The sequence below is a fragment of the Camponotus vicinus genome, unplaced genomic scaffold, assembly GCF_025532165.1.
Source record: "Camponotus vicinus isolate PSW18456_S1 unplaced genomic scaffold, iyCamVici1.0 SCAF_5, whole genome shotgun sequence".
NCBI classification, from domain to species: Eukaryota; Metazoa; Arthropoda; class Insecta; order Hymenoptera; family Formicidae; genus Camponotus; species Camponotus vicinus.
This window is the reverse complement of record NW_028141977.1, coordinates 8,348,161-8,372,132: the sequence shown is the minus strand read 5'-3', so window position 1 is coordinate 8,372,132 and position 23,972 is coordinate 8,348,161. Positions and strand designations below refer to the sequence as shown.

General features: G+C 32.3%; 1 protein-coding gene across 8 annotated transcripts in view; it reads right to left on the bottom strand.

Moving 5' to 3' along the window:
• Positions 1-23,972, bottom strand: part of Kair1d (Kainate-type ionotropic glutamate receptor subunit 1D) — a 396,680-nt gene that overhangs the window by 98,513 nt on the left and 274,195 nt on the right. The window lies entirely within an intron of this gene.

Genomic DNA, 23,972 nt, shown 5'->3' with positions numbered 1-23,972 from the left:
AGCTCGAGTATTATTCTTTTATCGATCTTTCGAGCGGTAAGGAATACGACGAGTGGATTGGAATCCTCTTGCGCATAATTGCTTTCGGATCGTCAAATAATGGACTTCTCTGCGCGATTGTAATGGAACATATTCAAAAGACGTTACCGTGCCTGTAATTGATTGGTACCTTTCATCCTTCTCTCCTTTGAAATATTACTCTTTTCGAGTTTATCGCAAAAAAGAAACGATACATCACTTTATCCGCGACAGGGTAATGCAAGGTCCTGCAACTTTGATGAATGAAGGATTGAAATGTCTTTACGACGTGAGGTAATGCGTTACGACATAATGTGTCCGCTAAAATTCCTCTAATATTCTGTAGCGTTATCAATTAATTAAAGGAACAAATCAAATTTACAGAATACTTGCACTTATTGAAAAGTCTAAATATTAAAAAATGAGAGATTTTTGCATAATGACAAATTCGAGATGATATTTTTTTCAAATATATATTAGAATATGTATTAAAATATTAAAATATGAATAAATATTTAAAAATATAAATTTTTATATTATGAATGTGAAAATATATTATGATTAATATATAAAATATTAAAAATATATAATATAAAAACAATTAATTATGAAAAATGATTATATATATTTACAAGAGATAGGAATACATGAATAATGATTTGCAACGTGGAAAATGTAGCACACTATCACACAATTATTTTATCGAAAATGAAAAAAATATCTCAGAGATAAAAAAAGAACAAATGTTCGGTGATAATATGCGATGTTGCGCAAGAAATACATACGTATGATAAAAGATTATAGCCGGACGAATAGCCTGCATCGGAGGGAAGGAGGGAAAGGATTATAATTCGCGAGCGGAGCAGGAAAGAAGCGTGCAATCGAGAAAGGATTGGCGCATGTAAATGCAAAAGACTAACCTGGGATTACGCATTCAAAATGTCCGGCCTGTTTTTGAACGACCAAGCCCGATCGGAGGACGGTTTTCTGGCGGAATCCGTGGTATGCAAATGCAGCGGCGCGTTATATTTGCATACGTTGAAAGGTGTGCGCGCGATGCGTGATCACAAGCATCCAACGCGCTTTCCACTAACGCCAATTGTATAATATTACGGCCTGAAATATGCGCGAGACATGATTATAGCCCTATGAATCAGAAGCTCGACCGATCGCTCGAAAATTCGTAGAGTTGAACGGCGGAAAGTCTCAATGTGACGCTGGAACAAATTTTATTTAGCAGCTGGTTACTTTTGTAACTGATTAAGAACAAATTAAAATTCCATTAAAAGTGCTCGAAAAATTAAATGAGAAATAAGATACGTTTGTTTTTTTAATATCATTCAAATTTAATCTGTAAAAAATTGGCTTTAACAGGTTGAAAAATCATATTTAAAATATCAATTGTATAACATTATTACAGAGTCATGCCATTATAGAGTATGCGTGTATTAAACTGAGGCAATTATTAAAGCTTCCTTCAATTTCATTTACTTTTTATTAAATACTCAGATATTTTAAATAACAAGTATTATTTTTGTAAATAACAAGTATTATTTTGGAGATTTTTGCCTCATAAAAATATACAGAATTTACAACTATACTGTTTATTATACTTATTATTCGAAACTTTTGGACAGTTTTAATTAACACATCATGCTTTGTTTAACTATCCCTTTGATCATTGCAACAGTGTTTTGTGTTCTTGTAATCGCGATGCCTGATAGTTATTCGTTTATTCTGAAGAAAAGAGAGAGGAAAATACAGATAGATAGAATCAAAAGGAGAGAGAGAGAGAGAGAGAGAGAGAGAGAGAGAGAGAAGAGCGTTTAATTTTATTGTAGCAATATAAAATGGAATTTAAAAGGTAATTTTTTAATATTCTTATTTTGTCAGGAAAATTACATTCCCGTAACATTGCACAATTAATAACTGTTTACCCGTTTACATCGTACAGGAATTCCCGCGAACATGACATTAATTAATCGCCAAATGAATGCACCGTTAGCCCGTTACAGAGAGACCATGCAGCCGCTAATGAACGCATGTCAAATATATCTCGATCGTCAAATGCAGAAATACAAGAGTGTACTGTAAATCAATGAATGATGCGAGATTGGTAGGATAGCTAAATGTATGTTTACGCAATAAATTACGACTTACTAGAATCCGGCGCTAATCTGGCAGTAAGCCTGTGTTATTCGCCGAAATCCAGAACAAAATTATATACAAATCGCTAGGCAGTTGCCGCCCGATCTGTTAATTCTCTATCTGATCAATCGAATGACGTCCATTCAAAGACATTGCCGCCAATAATTATCACAAATAATTATTGCATCCGTATTCCTCGATATCTATATTGAAAACGGAATAAATAATTAAATTTGTACAAAGAAAAATTAATCAATTTTTTCACTTCCTGATTCGTCGAGAGAGTTTCATGCATTAAATCTTTTATTGACAGATAGATAAAATGCAAAATTATTATTTAATTGAATTTTATCAAGTATACGTTTAATTGAATTTTACCAAGTATACGTTTTAAATAGACTTCAATTTCAAGTTAGAGAATAAAGTTGTAAAATAATTAATAATGAAATTATTGTTAAGAAAATAACAATCTTGACTGATTAAAACTAATATAGAGAATATAGAGAAAAAAATAATCATATATATTATATCCTCTCTTTTCGATTTTATACATATTTTATAAGCATTTCGTGCAAATCACGAAATAAAGACCTATTTTATTTGATTTGGAGCAATTTAGTTGCTTTTACAAAAAAAGTAGTACACATTTACAAATAATATGCAGAATGATTTTTTCGCTACATAAAAAATTATTTGAAAAACAAGAAATTCACAAATTAAACTATACATAATAAGTTGTCTTTACAATAAAATTGCATTACGGTTTACGTCAACACAATTAATGGAGTTATAACGCGAAGGATTAATGAGAGATTTCCCTGCAGGATTAATCGAATGTCTAGAAAATTGCATAGAATCTCATTTCCCGCGCAATTTCGGGGATAGTTCCTCGTAGTTAAACGAGCGCAGGCAAGGGTCATCGACAGATATCGACGATTTTGGGAGAAGGGTTCGACCTATATAGCTTCGCATTGTAATTAAGCCAGAGTCTATAGGTACAATGTATGTAAAGTGGGTTAGTAACATGCACGGTGGTCCACTACCGGCACCATGGATTATTACGTACCGTTCCGATACTATTGTACCCACGACACACGGCACGCGAAATACTATGCTGCCGGTATTGTATCACAATGCTGATAGTGACCACTTGTTGTCCAGAACATTCCCTTCACCTCTTTTCTATGAAATCCTTGCGTGCAAAATATACGTTTCCTTAAATTACTTACTTCAAAATACAGTTTCATCATCTATGTTATCATGCTATGATTATCACTAAAGTGCTAATTTATTAAGTTTAATTACATTAATTATAACATTTAAAACTAGAAGAATCACGCAAAATGACAGGAAAACATAAAAAAATAAAAAGAAAACACACATTGGTTAATATGTACTTTTCATGGATATTTAGAGAGATTTATAAAATTACAGACGTGCGAGTTCTATTTCACGATATAAAATTTCACGAGAACAACTTGATGTATTTATGCACAACAATATTTTATTATATTTATGATATTATTTATTTTGACATGTAAATTTTTTAAATCGTAAGTCGATTCGAAACCGCCAACGATAAGTAATCTGTAACTGGAATGAAACCACTGATGAAATCGCTCGATTAAATTGCCGAGCTATATTGCCGCTCGAATCTACTGATTAACCTGCGAATAAGGTGGTAAGTGCGAACAAGATTCCACGAATGAAACGGAATACACGGTAATCTACGTAACGCGAGTATCCTGAGAGGAAATTCGGCACGAACGGCGACAATTGAGCCATTCGGAAGTGCTGGAAATAAAGCTATTATACGAGACATGCCCATCATAGATCGATTCGTGGTGAAGCACTTGTAGATGTGGTCATCCCTCAAATTAACACACTGCAGGATACTGCGAACCACCGTCAATCATGTCCAGGGTTCCCCTCTGCGATACCGCAATCTCTAACAATGTACGTGCTTCGTCAGTCATTTCGTTATTATGAAGTTCTGTCGTTGAACCCTCTCCAACCCAAACAAACCAAATCAAATTAAGCTAATTACTGTGACATCATCCTTCATTTATTCACAGAAGGCTCAATTTACATAGAGAAATATATAATAATAAATTTCATGATGCATTTCAAAATGTATTCCATTATTTTAAGTGACGTCAGTTTATATTTAAAATATCTTAACACATATTATGTGTTAATTATTTATAAGCGGGATAGTTATAAAAAATCTACTTCTATAAAAATACTCGCCCGTCAATAAAATTATTAGCACTCCGGTGCTTACGCGAATATACGTTACTTATTTTATCACTATCATTCTATTAAACATCTAAAAGTATTTTTATAATTTTGTTTCATTATTAAAAAATTGTTTCTTTTTTTACTCGTATTATTGTAGACTTCTATTATTATATAGATGCTAAAACAGTATCAAAGCAATAAAGATGAAGCATTAAAAAGCAAGATCTTTAATGATTATTTTTCTAGAAGATTAATTTTCTTTCAACCATATAATAACTCTCTTTGATGACTGAAAAACATTTTGCTCAAAATGAGAAAGAAGTGCAAGAGCGTATGAATAAACTTGGCAAACGCAAACGTCACATTTTGCTCCATGCGCAGATTCATAATGGAAAAGAAACGAAGTACTGTAGGTGTACCGCAGACACGAGGAAACGGAGACAGGAATATGCGGAAAGTGTGCGAAGGCTACGCCGCGAATTCAATTTTCATTTACTTAAGGACGACGACGTCTCTATCTTGTGCGTGGAGACGCATTCCTACTCCGATGTCTCCGGTTATATTACATTTCCAAACGAGGCGCTTCTCATACAGCATTATCCGGTTGCCTGATGCCGGCTGTACCCGGGACGTTGTGGAAGAAGAGCGAGCAGGAATGCGTATATCTAGAGGCAAGCAGAACTCCACTCTCGTCCCGCGACGTGGAATTACATTACCGGCAACCGCCTTTCCACGGTAGATGGGTGAGGGTATGTATATAAAATGCCGCTGGTCCAGAAATACATATCTTCGGTTTCTTGCGTGGAAATCGAAACGAAATCGCACGCAATCTCGGTATGCGCGTACGAGGAATGCCACAGCTTCGCGAGCTTTCGCAATTCCTTCTCAAATTCAAGATCGCACAAAAAGTTTTAATTTCATGAAATCCATCTGTATAGGTGTATTGCGTCCTCTTTAATTTATAACGATATTTCCCCCATGTTATTACAGTATTTCTAATATCACATTACGGTCTCGAAATTTTGCACACATTTTTTAAAATATGCTCATCATTTGATTTCATCAAAAAATAGTCTTAAAACTACAATAATAATTTTCTAAGTACGAAAAATTAATTGAGATAGATAACTGATTAGTAAATATTATGATATCGCGCATATTTTGCATTTAATCAATTTAAATGACAGAAACTTTATATCTATAGGGCTAATCATACTTGTTATAAAGTTTGACTGGTATACAGAAAAATCATTTCTCACAAAGATTGTTCTATCCGTAGTATGGAAACTCATATTTGTCCAATGCAGAGATATATATGCAGAGAATATTTTGGAATGAGACCTAAATTTGCCAGAAGGTTACTAGAATTTGCTGCTATAAATTCTACGTGTTACAAACAATGTTCTAGCAGATATAAAAAATAGAAGTGAATTCTTGTTGTGACATCTAGAAATTTATATACATCAGCAAAACGTTTTTTCAAATGTTTATTCATTAAACTGAATAATTGATACACAAATGTCATGAAATAATGTCATGAAGATATGTCATTGAAATAAAAAATAAATTATTTCTAGAAGACGTCTACACTTTTTTTTGTTTTGAATTCGATTTTCTATGTAAATCTTCTAGAAAAAATAGATTGTTTAATTAAATATATTACACAGTCAGATCAAACAAATTAATGTCGAATATTTAATATCTCGCTTTACGAAAAATGATGTTAAAATCTGTATATTTTGTTTCAAAGCTTTTATGAACATTGTTATTAAAGTTTTTAATATTAGAATGTAAATATTCTCTACCATTAAAATTTTATGCAACTGTACATTCACATCAATGCAGCAACACAAGCGGATAAATTGTTTAAAAGACCAAAATACTGCTGATTGATCGAAACGTTATAGAATTTAACGACGTGCAAGCAACTGAAGAGTCTGATATCGTAAGGGAATAGCATAATGGCAACTTTATATAACTCCGAGAACGGTTAATGAAGGAGATAGGAGATGTAAAGTTTGACAAAGCTAACGATCGTCAAAGTTTGGTGGAGTTGAATGTTGTTCAATGTGTAAAAGAGAGAGAGAGAAGTAGAGAGAGTTATGAGATATATGTCGAAGAATATTTTACAATAATAGTACCGAATAAATCGTTGTTTTGATACTACACGAACTTTATTAACTTTTGTAATTTTTATTTATGATCACTTTTTACTGAAAATGCAATTTTTATTGAAAATGTCAATAATCTCATATTCTAACCTGATGATAAAAATGAATTTAAAGTAAATAAAAAATAAACCATCTTTAGATTATTAAATGATAATTAAAATATATTTTAATATGATTATATGCGCTCTTATTGTTAATATTTACTTTATGGTTTTCAAACATCATTATATATTATTATAATGTTAATCATACGATAAGGAACATCTAAATCGACATGGGAGATTCTAATTTGATTATTTAAAAAGTCAATTATATTTCCGCATACACATAGATACCGTATATAGGTAGCTAAATTATGTCAAAGAGGCTTTCGAGTGTCCATTGTGACATTAATCTCAGACTAGGCTAACATTAACGGCTTTAGTCGAGCATGATCGCCGAAAGGAGGATCTGTACTTGCTTGGTTTGCGAGCGTTTCAGTTCGTGTTGATTAACGTCGTCGTCTGATGAGGCTTTCGACCTCGTGCGTCAGCTACATATACCGAAATCCCTCTCGCCGCAACTGGATCGTACTTATCGCATTCAGCACTTCGAGAGTATAATACTCTGGTTTATGTGTATATTTGGAAACTGATAATATTTGGTAACATTCGTCCCTATTTGTATTTATGCGCCGAGTATCTATATCCGTGCGTTAAACTTACAAAGAGCAAAAGTGTTTACGCTCTCGACATATGTGCTGCTTTATACCAAATTATTTTAAAGTGCGTTGTTTACAGAAAGAAGTGAAAATCTTTTTATTAGATTTATAAATAAATATATGAATTAAAAAATCTCGTACAATCTTTCTTTTCCGCGTCGTTGCACCAAGCTCTTGATTGATATTTCGATACGAATCTAACCTCGAGAATTCTATAAAAATTGGTCAAATGAACCTTAAAAAATTGTCTTTAAATTATTAAAGAAATTCTATGTGAGAGTAATCGCCTTTCGTGCTTGTCGGGAGTCGTTCCAATTTCCCATCTATATTCATGCGGTTCGTTATCGTAAAATTGGTGTCCACGATGTTGGCCCCATTCACGACCAGCCGATAACCGTCTCTCTCCTGAGAAAATAGGACAGCGACCTCGTATCCGATGGATACGAGGATACGAGGCTGGCAACAGATATCCTACCGTACTTATATGCGTTTTGCTCCGCGCTATGCGCTAAGCGACGCCGACAATCTATTCGACGACTCTTGTGCGTCTCTGCCGCAATTCCGTAAACTCATTTACGATCCCATCGCGTAAATACCATCGTGTTCGATGTGCATAACGAACCTGCAACATTGCTAGTCTCGTACGTAATCGAAAACAAATATCCAGGTGATTTAAAGATATTTTGTGGAACGCTAGAGTATGATTGGTTCAATTTAATGTGATAGTGATTTCAACACAATTTTTATCGTGAACACACTTTTATATATATTATAATATTTATATATAAATTTTTTATATATTAAAATTGTTATCATATTAAATTTAAATTTAATTAGATCGTATTAAAGGTAAATAAACATGTATATGTACATGATTACTACGTTTCATTGTAATAAAATACTTTATATTGGAACATGTTTATGCAAATTGCAGCTTGTCATGATATTTTAACCCCCTTAGCGATTGTACGTAGTTGGGTACATCTTATTGCTAGCTGCTACAAACCACGTCGACGTCGTAATTTTAGTGACGTAACGCAAAGCTATCTACGACTTTGCGACACGGGGACTATTACCGGGCGTGTCTAACGATCGTGTACAATACCACATCGAGAATCATGCGATTGGGAACAAGTCTGTATAACTAAATCGAGGGAAATTGTGTAGAAACTTTACAAGGCATTTATCGCTGAAATTATCCTGATATACTAAATACTACTATAAACATCTTTGGTTATTGCGTACGCCGAGAAATTCGATGGAAATTAGGAGAGGCAGATGATGACTTTCTGCGACCTTAATAAATAATAAATTAATATTTCTCGACGTATAACAAGATAACAATAATCAAGTATGACATTAAGAAAGAAATCCCTTCTTATTCTTCCTAAAATTTTCATACAAATTTCTTTTAAAAAAATAAAACACACACAAGTATGCATCATAAAAAAACATATTCAGATAACGTTATTAACTCTTGTTATATGAGGATTATACTTTTACCGTTTCAGTATATTTGATGCAATATTTTATAGATACTAAGTGTACAATATCTTGGGTAGATTGCAAGATAAAAAGCGCAATCTGTCTCGCGAAGAAATAAAATAGTGTGAAAAATATTTCGTTCCTATCGATATCAGCTGTTGGCTGCAAGCACCACGACGGTTGTTTACTTTCTTCGATTCTCATGTTCGGCGATTGAAGAAATTTCATCAAGCAATAGTAAGAAAGTTGGAGATCTCGTACACTTGGAGATCGGCTGAGTGTTAAACTTCTCCGGTGGAGGACAAGTTTTTACAACTTTGCGAGCAGAATCGTTACGATCCGTCCGCGACAGGATTCACGAGCGACTTTCACACGATCACGGATCAAATCGGGAAACGCGAGCGGGATATCGCGGTAATGGAAATTTTGTTTCCCGAAATTTATGCCTCGTTTTATGCGACCTCGCCCATCCGTCCGACTTTCCGCGCTGGCTGATGCGAACCTGCGTGGAAACGATTGACACAGAGGGATGATATTGCGGCAAATTTCCAAATTCTTTTTCCCTTAGTTCTCTATTTGGGTTTTAGAGCTTCATATAACCTTCTTATCGCACATACACAGCTTTAGAAATATTATCTTCAGAGTATTATCTTGTATATATTTCTAAACTGATGAGAGATTACATCATAGGCAAGTAAATTTTGTAAATAAAATAATAATAATATATTTTGTTATTATTATACAAAAGCAAAAACTTATATAATGTATGAAACTTACTTGCCCCTTTTTTAATATAATTTTTAATAGATTTTTTTAATAGATATTTTCTTTTTTGGACAGCGTATGTATTTCAATAACATGCAGTGATTTCCGCGGGACAATAACGCGCGTTAAGACCGATCAAATATGAAACTTACTTGCCCCTTTTTTAATATAATTTTTATAGATATAGATTTTTTTAATATACTTTTTTAATAGATATTTTCTTTTTTGGACAGCGTATATGTATTTCAATTACATGCAGTGATTTCCGCGCGACAATAACGCGCGTTAAGACCGATCAAATATGAAACTTACTTGCCCCTTTTTTAATATAATTTTTATAGATATAGATTTTTTTAATATACTTTTTTAATAGATATTTTCTTTTTTGGACAGCGTATATGTATTTCAATTACATGCAGTGATTTCCACGCGACAATAACGCGCGTTAAGACCGATCAAATATGAAACTTACTTGTCCTTTTTTTAATATAATTTTTATAGATATAGATTTTTTTAATATACTTTTTTAATCGATATTTTCTTTTTTGAACAGCGCATATGTATTTCAATTACATGCAGTGATTTCCGCGCGACAATAACGCGCGTTAAGACCGATCAAATACTCATGCGGATGCCTTCTCGGCTCGTTCGTCGCTTCCGGCGGAACCGCCAATGCGGAAATGGACCGCGGGATTTCGCATCGCCTACGTGTCGCGTAATCGGAAACAGAGCGCGGTCGCGCGGCCGCGTGGGAGGGATGAATCCGGGAATTCGCGATGCGGCGGTGCAACGAATAAACGCGTATGCAAAGCAGCCGACGGTTGGGTCCACGGGGGTTGAAGCTTAATGAAAAATCGATGCGCCCTGTTCCCCGTGCGCGGGACCGACTGTATGTAAGTGTTCGCGAGCGCCGAAGCCGCGACCCGGGCCGGAGTAGATGGCCTTTCGCGCAGATAAAAATCCGGCGACTATGCAAATTCCACGGCGTTGAAATCCTACCAGGGGGGATTAACACGGCTGCGGAGGGAGGGAGGGGGCGGGAAAGCGCCACGTCGTCGTCGGGAGTACGCGAGAGCCGCCTTTATATTTCGCTTCGTCGTCGTCGTCGTGCGGTCGTGTTCGCTTCAGCGGAATGCTGGGGAAGCGTTCCTGAATTCAGTGACTCATTGGATCCTCGCTTCTAATGAGGGCGTTAAACCGCAGAAAATAAGAATTACCACGGGTTATTAAACCCCTCGGTGCTGCGAGCGCTTTTAAAGCTCGTTTATTTCGAGCTTTATTATCTTTGATTATATAATGTTAATAATGTACAAAAGAGATATAAATTTCAATCGGTACGAAATAATAGCGAATAAAATTGATATAAAGTTTTAGGTGAAAGAGAACACTTATGAAATTTAATAATATAAAAATGACAAATTTTATAAGTAAACTTTCGACAAACCTAAAATTAATGAATAAAATCAGAAAATTCTTTTTGAACAAAAAGATAATTATGTTGTGGTAATTTATATTGATATATAATATTGATATTATGCATAATTAAATCTCAATATATCCTCTAAATGTACAATACGAGACGTTGATATTTTACAGCTAAATTATATCTTTTTGTTATGAATGTTTGTCTATTTCGGTGACGTTTATTACCAAGATATGACGAAGGACGCATTCATTTCCGACTATTATGCGGTGCGCAACAAATAGTACTTTATTTATAAGAAAATAACGCGAGGTACGTTTTATTAACGAGCGTCAACTTGTCTCGTCAACTACTTCGTCGCAAATATTCATTTGCAAAGTTATATTGTAAGACTTTCTGTTCCCCGCTAACAATCCGATTAACATCCCTTCTCTACCGCCTCCTCTTTTCAACACTCTTATACAAATGAAATTTATTGTTCTCCCTGTCGTGGAGCAAAAACCGACCGCAATGAAACTTTCTTTGTACTATTTTAGAGATAAAAATCTTCACCACTATGTCTAATTGAATTGCATGAAATTAATCATGCTCATCGCATAAAAATTCAAGTGTGAGATACGAATTTGTCCCTTGTAAGTATTTCATGAATAGTGAAGAAGAATATAAAAATTAGTCATATTAAATTACATTCGAAGAAAAACGAATTGTCCATGATTATTCTAATAAGAAATAGAACGATAGGAATTTATAAGGATATTTTCTAAAAAAATTCCCTCATTTTTATGATCACCATCGCGATCTAAAATTTCAATTTAAGTTAAATAGCCATGTATTTTGGTATGCAGATGAACGTATTCGAAGAATTGTGCCGTGAAGTTTCTGCGAAAGTTATGCACCCTTCTTCTTCCGGCAGCGTCTCTGAGGTCTTCATAAAAAAGAAATCAGAAATTATTCGCTGGAAAATTTAAATTAATTCTCGACAGATTATCGACATTTTGATTACGTGTAGCGTTGTTCGATTAAGTGACAGTAGAACCTCTTCTCCTAATCTTAATACTTTCTCATAAAAATAAATAATATATTTGTTTTATAATATTCGACTTACGTCGGAGATTATTTATATTATTGTTATGTAAATCTACATTGTTATGTAAATCTGTGAAGTGAATAATTTCTCCATAAAATAAATAATTTATAATTACATTTGCAATAGAATCGATAGTATTTATATTTATATTATTGTCATTACGTAAATCTTTTATTTTAAAACAAATCTAACAAATAATTTTCATATATTTTTTTGCAGGATATTATTAAAAATATCGCATCGAGATACATATATGTATATGTATATATTATTGAAAATATATATATTTTTATATATAAATTTTAAAATAAATATCATATTATTGTTTTATCAAATAATTATTATAAAAAAATTTTATATACTATTTAGAACCATTTTTTTTACATATAATTTTGTATATATATATATATATATATTTTTTAGAAGACGAGTAAAAGTTTCTATACGTGATGAAAGTGTTCAACATTATAGGTATTTTTCAGACCACCCTTTATTGAAAATTATTCTCGCGGCCATTACCCACCAGAGAAAAATAGAAAATTCCCGGTTTGCCGAGAATTCGCGAGGAGATAGCGGGAGTTAATAGAATTCCTGTAATGCCGAGGATGATGCAGTCCTATGTAATCCCGCGATGTGTCATCCTGTCGAACATTTCACACGCTTCGACAAAACGCTTCGTTCACCGATATTCCAATAGCGGTACTCCAATTTGTGATCTGTTATTACCTATTAATAAAACGACGTAAACGTTCCTTTATCGATTATTCCATGAAATCATTAACCAATCGATTAGTCTATACAATTTTTTTTTAGTTTTTTAGTTTGGTTTTATAAGTCTAACTTTGTAAGAATAAACAGATTGTGAATTTAATGAAAAAGAAACAAGATTATGATTTTACATTATATATTTTGTAATTTTATGCATATCTATTAATCTATTCTTATTCCCAATATAACTAATATTGAAACATATAGAATTTCTTGAGAAATAAGTTTTGTGATATGTTAAAAGTTTTATGGTAGGAGATAATTTCTTTGATTTTACACGTATTATTAACAATTTCAATATAACTGATACTTGTTATATGGATGCAAACATAAACAATAAATAATAATTTGAATAAGTTACTACTTGTTGTTCAATGGAGAATATTTAATGTTTAGCATCTGAATTAATCTAAAAATAAGAAAATTAAAACTACAATAACTTATTTGCAAAATTTAACAGAGAATTTTACATTGCTCACGTGAGACTAGGAATTGTTATTTTTACTTCAAAAGAATTTAATAGTTTAGGATAGGTCAAGAGAGAGTTGAAATCGAATCGGAAATATCGATGGTTCGTGTGACCAACGATATTCGAGCACATTTGTTTATCGATACTCCTGGACATTTCTACTGTGACACTCGTAGATAAATGACAGAAGCACGTATAGTTTCAGTGAACGAACAGCTGGAAACAATGCGAGCTATTTTATGTTGAAGAGCTAGTTGACAAAACCGAATCTTGAATGTTTGTGCAATAGTATAGTTATATCAATTTCCAATTAGTGAAATAATAATTTTTCCGTGAAATAATGCAATTTATATTAACTTTTAATATTAATAATAGAAACTAATTAAATTAGTAATTTCGAATATCACATTTTAAAATTATTTGCTTTGAAAAAGTTTCTGTTTTAAAAGAACCCATAAGTTACTCCGATATATATATATAATCTGTTAATATTTTATTAGCAAAATGAAATAAAATCTTATACGAGAATAAAGAGAAAATTAATAATATATGTGGTACAATTTCTGAGCGGTAGCCTTTTTATGAAAAACTTTTCTGATATTTTACATATGAAATTATATAATAAAATTCTACAATTCACATTTGTGAGGCAAAATTTTTTATGCATTATATATTTTGTGAAAATACTAGTATTATGTACTTGCCATTCGATAAAGATAACATACGATAAAGGTAACAACAGAATATATATATATATTTATTTGTTGTATAAAACCAAACTGTGTTAATCGTACATGCAATTAATGTAAAATCTGATATATAATAATAAATTGTAATATGAATTAATCAAAGTTGTTTATATACGCAACATAATTGATTAAATATAATCGAAACAATGATTATTCGCGTAATGTTACTTTTACATACAATTTCCTTCGAGTTTCCAAAGCGCGGATTAAGACGGAGAATAATAGGACAATCAGGAATTTTTATTCGCGCTACTATGCTCGAGTCTATTTAAGGAGAGAATGAGAAACATCAATGAAAGAGTTCGGGTGTAGAAAAAAAGGAGGAGAAATGGTCATTTGAGCGCGAGATGATTTCCGCGGCGGCGCGTCGCTAATTTTATTAAAAGTAGTAAAACGCAGGGCACGAAATTATAGCTCCGAAACTCGCTTCCTTAATTGAGGAAAAAGTTTGGATCGGACCGCACCGGCTTCCATAAACGGGGCGACGCCACCCATAGCTGGAGCCAGCCGGTGCGATCGATTCGCCGTAGCGACGAAACTTTCGTCTATCAGCCAAAAGTAGCGGTTTCGTTGAGCGGTTGAGCCTGCCTCTCTCGTTGTACTTTGTGAAAATTCAAAATTAACCGAGACAAAATGAGATACCGAACTTGCACTCGCGCGCGTTGCCCTGTTTCGACCTATCTGCAATGTTTGCTTTGCAGTTGATTGTAATTTATTGTAGATACGAGATAGTTAAAGCTATACAAATTGATATTGCCAGATGTATCGATTTTACAGAGAAATTATTCTGACACAAGGATTACAATCTTTAAAAAACTTTTAAAAGGAGATTCAATGATTACAATACTTTTGTCTTAAATGTCAAAAGTCGTGATAAATATTGTTTTATATTTTCAATGGCCGCATTTTTCTTTTTTTTAAATAAAATTAAGTAATCTGATCAAAGTAATTATGTACAACAATTTCCTTTTCCTGTAAATATTCCAAGAATAATTTTAGCAACACATAACTAACAAGTCTTAATCTAAAATAATTTATGTTGTAATTATGACAATTATATATTATTTATTGCGGGCATTTCATTTCATACGGGGGAGTAAGAACGCTTGACGGGTTTATTTACTTGTGATAATTAATTCTGCATAATTTAAGGCGGTACCTCAAGTCTACTTATAGAAGCGGTTAACGAGCATATCGGAGTACGTACACAATTAGGGAAAATAGGGAGATCCTACTAATATAATGCGATATAATGCGAATGATAACATCGTTCACAGAACTCTTGAGTGCTTTCGTATAAGTATCTTACAATTAAACTGTAGTTTGGCGTCCCCACTTAGGTGAATTCTCATAAGCGGTTTTAGGGGAATCCCTCTTCCCACTGTGTCACAAATTTAACCTTCGTTACGATCAATTCTTCATCGCTTATTAAACGCTTACTGTATAATACAACAGACATGTAGGAAATTATATTTCCTTAATGCCTTAATGTCTCCCTTTCTGATAAAGAATTCTAAATCTCTCTTTCTTTATAAAAGCAAATCCTTCCTTTCAACGTCGCTTTTTAAATCATTAAAAATGCAATGTGTGTGATTGTAGAAATAAAATAGGAGATTATACAAACCATGCAGCTTATACAAGATATTATCAGCTTATTTCTGTCCATTCAGTTTGTCATCTGAATTTAATAATTTTTACATCAACAAAAAACACTTCTTTTGCGAAGATTTAATATTCAATTTGCACATGTTTTTATAATTAAATTTTGAATTACAGAATGATTCAAATATGATTCTGATATTAAATAAAATATATACGTTTTCCTGTTTATTTCTGTGAAATATTAATTAACAAAAATTGTATAATATATTATGTATAATATATATGTATAATAATCCATAAAAATTTTTACATTTCCAATTATATATAATTCAAAAACTATTAGAAATATATGTTTAACATATATATTTTTATTGTGATAAATCGAAAAATAAACAATATCAACATTCTACACATTTTGCAAGTTAGATTCTTTTAATGCAATTAAGATAATATTAAAAGAACTTAATTATATATACATGTACACGTGTGTAAAATTTGATACTGTATATAATATTGAATTTTCTACGGAAAAACATTCATAATATTTAAGATTAAACGTCTATGTCATAAATTGCGGAAATACGCTCGATTTTTCTCAGTTATATTATATCAGAAAGAGTCATATCTAAGAATTTCAAGTAGATTTACTAAATAACGAGGATCTTCTTCTTAACGAACTTCGCCGGCTCGTAAATTTATTTTAATTTTAAGGACGGCAAACGGCGCGTACTTTATAGGGGAGAAAAATAGCGGAAGTTGCCAAAAGAATAGTAAGCCATTCTGAGACTTACGTGAGAGACAAGAGGGACGAGAAGAAACTACATTAAGTAACGAGCCGGAATAAAAGAAAGTGCATTCAATGTCGCAAGGGTCATAGTGGCGTCTTTATTTAATCATTCTGTCTGAACAGAAAGTTATTTTCGTCGATCAAACAACTTTATAAAACAAAAATACGATTTGTGATTTGTTACGTTCTGGATTATTAGATTTTGTGGGTAATATATGTTTTATAAGGAATTTTTTATACGTTTATGTTGTATCATAAGATGAAAATTTCATAATAATGTATTATTAATATTATAATGTATTATCACATAGCTTTTAATTTTGAAATTAAAAAAATATTTGATAGTAAAATTTCTTTCTTCTAAATAGTATACATTTTTTAAAACCAGGAAAACTAAGATGTTAGATTAATTAAATTTTATATTTTTTCGTGCAGTTGAATTAATAAAAAATTGTTTCAATCTTCAGTATCTCGTAACTTAAGGCTACCGATAAAATTCAATAATTTCAATTTTAATAATGTCAAACAAATAATTTCAATCTTATTGAATACTTTATTGAAGAAAAATAAATCGATGAATTTTGTCAAACTTAATAGGGTATTTTACAATAAAATTATTTTACAAGTTATCATTTCCACAAAATATCTTTCCCATTATTTACTTTCATATATTTTTTAGGATATGCGAAATAGGAACGTTTAATTGTACGCGTATAAGCCCGCACAAAACATGATCCGATTTATTCCATTGAAAGAGAGAGAGAAAGAAAGAGAGCCAGAGAGTAAAGTTCTGCAGACAGAAAATCGCCCAGTGCTGAAAGGAACGGCGGAAATTGCGGCGACCCGTAAGTATTCATAACGTTTGCCTGGCTTTTTGTGCGAATTGCATACCGTTATATGCGCATTTTATTGGACGCATCGTGATTTATGTATTGGACGCTATATGTTACCTCTCTCGCTTTATTTTCAAAATTTAGATATTATAAAATAATTAAATAATTTTATCTCTTCCTCTCTTAAATATGAGAATACATGAAGAGGAAGTTTTTTAATAACAACAATTAACTTTATGTAAAATGGTGCACGCATCTCACCGGATAATAAATACAAACATATTTTCAAAATGTCCCCTCATTAATTATTAGCATTAAGGGTCATCATTTTTCCAACAGGGATTTAATTACGTTAAATTCCAGGGATTTACTACATTAACTTTTGGCCTTGTTAATTTAACATCTTTTTTACTATTTCGACAAAATAACATATATGGTCGATATTTTGAAATTGATATAAATAAAAATACTATGAAGGAAGAGAATTTGAAAGATGCTAATAAGGAAGGAGGATGAAAATCTGCACGGCGCATAATGCAATGCTTCAAGAAAAAAGAAGGAAGGAACTAATTATTCTGTGAATTACACAAGCGACTAGGAACATTTGCGAGCGCACCACGGTTGCGGAAGTGCCGTTGTTGTAATTGAAAAACTCAAAACCATAATTACGACGGCGCCGTTTTCGAGTTAGGTAACGCCCTTATGTGCGCCCCGTAATTGCATGAAAAGCTAACGCTCTCCCGCTACGGTCCAAGAGAGCAGTTCCTCGCCAACATTTCGCAGATTCGCCAGGAGGAAGAGAGCGAGCTAACATCCTGAGCTGGTTCAGTTCTAACAAGACACGCTACGTATGTACCGATTAAATTGGCTGCGACATTTACACGGCGCGACATTTAATGCATACTTAGAAGGTCCATCGTATCACGTGAACCTAATATCTGGTGTAAGTCGTTACAAGTTATAGCAGTAGTTACAAGTTACAGCACGAAGTAAATAACTGTAACTTAAATATCGTGAAAATTAATACGTTCTTTTAATTGTAAAAACCTCAAAATTCTTTTTTTAAATAAATTTTTAATAAATAAAAAAATGAAAAATTTAAATAAAAAATTATTAAATATATAATATTCAACAATTTTTTATTTCTTATTTTTATTTCTTATTTTTTATTTCTTCGTATTCTTCGTGCATACATGAAAACAGCTGTTCAAGAAAAGCGTTTTGTCAACGCGAGAAGCGATTACATTATTCATGACTATTATCGAGCAACTTCGCGATTTCATCTCTTTCTTTGCTTGTGTCCTTTGTCAATCTTTTTTCCCTTGCTGACGATCTCTCACTATCGTTCGCCATTGTATATCTTTTACAAGTTTTTTGTAAAATCAGTCTTCTTGCAAAAGTCTTCATAAAACACCGAAAGATTTGAGTTTTTTGTAAAACGGTTGGATTTATCAGAAACCTGAGACACGTATTTAATATCCATATGCGTAGGGAAACGTGATCGGAAATCGCATCGCGGGAAGACAACACGTCATTACGTTCGAACCGCGATCGTTGAGAGCACAGTTTGCATTTGTATTGTTTGCTCGCTTGCTAATGAGCGTACAACGTATGTCACCTGATTATTGTGTGTAATTACTCATGGGATTGGTTGCGCTTAATCGTCACCCGCAAATCGACGACCTATTTATGAAGGTTAGTATAAGCTATCTATAACTATCGGTCAAGCATAGCTGTTAGAAAATTAACGTTAATGAATTAAAGGATATCAATGATAGGCATATTCGATTTCATATCAAAGATCATCCAAATCATAGATCATCAAGATATATTTGGGTATTTTTATTATATTAATTGATTTAGGAATCTTTGCTGGTTCTTTTTATGATACATTCAAAGGCCAGAATCTTTTTATAAAAGTTTGCGATAAGATATATAAAGTTATATTTAAGTTAAATTTATATAACTGTAAATATATATGCAATATATATTAAATTAAAGTTATTATTATAATAATTTAAATCACACATTCAAATTTTTAAAAATATATTAAGATATAATAAAATGTAATTTTTAATAACAGAAATATATAACACAAATTGATTTTACATCGTTTTTAATAAACTTAATAGAATCGTAAGAAAACCGACGATGTGGGATAAATGTTTACTCCATTTCACCATGTTAAAAGATATCACTTCTAAAGAAATAACGTTTGATGGACGCTCTGACGTTTATGTTAATATTTGAAAAAACTGGGTCAATGAGTTCTTATCGTCGTGAAAGATATTGATAAGATTTTTAATTTAATTTTAGATTTTGAAACAATTTTTTAAAATTGTTTTACATTTTTTAAAGTTATATTATCTTTACATATGCATAAATTTTAACGTCCATATAAGAAAAAGATAATAAATCATAAATTCAAATAAAACTTAATTAATTAAGTTTTAATTAATTAAGTAAGTAATTTATTTGTTATGTATTTAATGAACATAAAAAGTAATGTAGTATTAATGGGAATGATGCATCTGCTTATTATTTAATTTACATATCTTTTGATATAATGTTGCTATAATATTCATATTTACTGAAATTATATTTTTTCTTTATACATTAAATTATTTCAATTTCAAATTTTTATTATGATGTTATGATGTTATAATAAAGAAATTATCAAATAATGTATTACAATTTTTATATTTAAATTTTTTATATATATTTGTGATAGATAATTACAAATGCGCTAACATTCTCTGCCTTTCGTTCTTAATAATATGTCATTTTTATTATCAAAATTTATTTCGAAGTTGTAAATACGCAAAATCTTGAATTCATAACTTGTATATTATATTTTCTTTAACAGAGAATTGTTATTTATGTATCCAGAATTTTTTTCCTTAAAAACGCTGATTTGCTAATGAAGTTCTCTTATTTTTAATATAAAATTACGTGTAAATTAGGGCGTTTCAACGCATACCGAAATAGCGGAGAGTTAATGACGCGTGTGTATCTCTTGATTCTCCCCAACATTCTTTCAGACTGTAACACGGCTATTCGAAAGAGTCTCAGAAGAAAGATAGAGATAGGGAGAAACGCGTTGGTTGTTTCCCACGTGCCAATAGGTTCTCGAAAGTTTTGCGCAACAATGTGAAAGAAGAAACCTTAAAAGTTACGGGAAAATTAGAGCGGACTGCTCCATCTCGGCGTCGCGCAACTTGCGGCCGCTCTCACGATCCCGACGCGGAACTTTACGTTTCCTCCCGGTGGTGGTTTTTGGGAAATTGGCTTAGCGAAAGTGAAACGAGCGAGACAACGCCACCGCTTGCGCGGCGAGTTACTTTGCCCCCGGTGTAAGGGTAGTTACGAAAACCTCCCTCGGACACGCTCGCCAAGCACCATCGTCGTAAGCGTAAAATATTACAGAGCGTCTCTTATACTTTCGCAAGGGTATTCCGGTATATTCTCATTTCCGCACTGGCGCCGAGGGACGTCCAGTTTTGCAAGAGAGAGATTCTTTTCGCACACGCGAGTTATATAATCGATAAGTAATGTGTTTAAGTTACGACAGAGAATTTAGCACAAGCTACGTTATATATACGGAATTTTAAAATTCTTTAGACTAAATGTTTAATCAATATGAAGTCGTTTGTCAAGAAGAAATTGTTCATAGCAAATTATATATAAATATATATAAATATATATATTATATATAAATATATTATTTTGGATCTGGAAGGATTAACCCGTACACAGAAAAAGAGGATATTCTTGTTTTGAAAATATCTTTAGTTTTAACACACATGAAAATCTTGAAATGAGATTATATTGCGTTAATTAAAGAAAAATATAATTGCTTGAATAATTGTTTGCTTGAATGAAGAATTTTATATAGTTCAATCAAGAAAAATATATTTTTATGATTTAATTCTTGAATATTTATATTATTTTTATGATTTTTTTCTTGAATGGAAACAATGTTAGATAGAAAATAACATTTTTAAATCAAAGATTATAATTTTTAAGTAAAATTAAATAATTATATATTCTTGAAATGACAATTACAATATTGAAATAAGACTACAATATTGTTGAAATTTAAAATTATTAAATTCTTCTAAGAAGATTATAGAAACAATGAACACGTTAATTTAAGTATATAAGTTTTGATTTGACACTTATTTTTTTCTGTGTACAATTTCCGTATTAATATGTAATGTAAAATATTTGATAAATAAACTTCAAATGCTATTTTTTTTAAATTGTTAAACATTTCATTTTGAGAGTGTTTGTAATATTAACGAATTTGAATAAAGATTTTTGTATTAAAGTTCGAAGATATACTTTGATGAAATTAAATTAGAGAAATAATATTCTATTATATCTATTATGTATTTCACTTTTTTCAACTTTATAGAACTCTAGAGATTTTTATTCTTAAGGAAATTTCATCGCCAATCGACTTTACTTTACAAAATATGGCCTCTACCACAAAAGTATATTGAAAGAATCGGGAAAATCTTCTCGGTGCTTTACAAAGATTATCGCGCGATGATGTTCGCATAAGAACTCCGGATCTCCTACGTTTTGAATAATATTCTTCGTGCAATGCATACAGAGTGAGTTCCCGACAATTGTCCCTGGTGAAACTGCTATCGCTTGACGTTATCGCGCTGCACATTTTTTTCGACGGGACGCAATAGAACGACACGCATAATCGAATGCGCGCGTCCTCGTTAACTTCCGTTCCAACTCGCGTTTCGTGTTGGAGAACGATGGACTGTATCACCAAAAATTCCGAGACAGCCAAGCGGAATCGTAAAACTCTATTACCAACAACTGCACTGGCGAAGGTACGAAGCGAACAAAGGCCACCGCATTCGCCGATGTGTTTTTCCGTAGCATCGTAAAAAGACGGTGAGGCGACACCATCCAAACGACCATCCGCTCTTTCTGTTTGTCGAACGAGGAGGTTCATCGCCCCGAGGGCAAGCAGAATCTAGACGACGAGAAGAACACAAAACCTCAAGTGAATTTGCGGCATTTAATTTATCTCACTATAGCGGCTGACGTCGCAGACAACTGTTTATCAGTACTACTTCTTTTCTCTTTCACTTTCTTTATCTCGTCTGTGAAATAATTGCACTGCTACTAAATAAATAGGGTCGGTCTCAATAAGTAAATGTTTCTAATATTAGTAACAAATTCGTCAACAATATATTAAACATATACTCTCGATTTCTTTATATGTATAATAGATTTAATTTATATAATCTCTTATTTATCGTTCATAAAGTCATATATATATTTCTTACTTTTAATATTGCACATATACTTTAAATTAAATATTTAAATAAAAACATTCAAATATAAAATCAATTTATTTATTTGTTTTTAATCCAAAGCAAAAATCTTTATTTTATGTATACCTAATATTTAAATTAAATCAAATTGTAGACAGATTGATTGCATTTTTTTATCCGAATTTTCACATTATTTAGAATGGTCAAGAATTTTAGATCGCGATAATCTAAATATTCAAATATTAAGTAATATTCGCGGAGTTCATTGCGCATTATAATTGTAAGAAATATTATTATTTATAAAGCTTGAATCTTGCGTAATTCGCATTATATTACCGTTACACGCCATTGTTAATAACAAGCTTGGATCTCACATAATTCTCTATGATGCAGTAGTATGTGTCATTGTTAACGGAGTTTGAGTTTCGTTTCCGACACGAACGCTCGTTACTCTGCACTGTGCCGTTGAGTTACAGGAGAAGATAAATTTTTCGAATCACCCATAGCGGCGAGTTCGAGCGTCGTGAAATGTGCAGCGCGATTGCCAGCCCGACCGTAGCGATCACCGTGTCCCAAGGAGATTTGTTAACTTCTAGCAAACAGAAGTTTATCAATAAAATTGCTTTTACAGTGTAATACCGCTCTGGAGTTTCGCCAAATTCGGCCATCCAACTCCTGCGCAACATTTCCCAACGACTCACACACTTGCGACATGACCGATGCGCTTGTATGCGACTCCGGCGTGCATATTTAGAATGCGCCGTTCGCTTTAATCATTTAGTAACTCGACATGGTAATTACGTTGGTCCTGGTTAATGCCATGCGCAAATATCCGCCAAGTTATTATTTTATGCTGGAGATTATCAATTTCCGGCTGTGTACATAGTTAAACGTGTAACCGCAGGTTTATATTATACATATCGCGTGAAGCTATTTTCATATTGAATTCCATGAGCGTCAGAAACTTGCGATACACTTTCTGGCTTACGAAACGACTCTCCATATTTTTTCCAATCAAATAAGAAAGAGAGAAAAATACGAACGTAATAAAAAGAGGATAATCATGATATAATGCAGAACGTTAGGAATATTTCAAAAAAATAGCGGAAGATACTCGTAGAATACATTCCTCTAAATTTTTAGTACTGTTTGCATTGAGCAGTTTATGTCATCGTGGAAAGAAACACCTATTATATAATGCGCATAATATCCCAATAGAGTCAAAAATGTTTGCAAATTACGTCATTGTTACTTCACAATGGATATTACTTTTCCGAGTAATGGAATAAAATCACTATAAAATTGTCCATTTCGTAAAAGATTGAAATCACAATAAAAATAACTGCATAAATCGTAGATCAACAGGTCCCATTATGAGTTCTAATTTGAAAGATATTCCAATGCAATCAAGTTAAGAAATTGT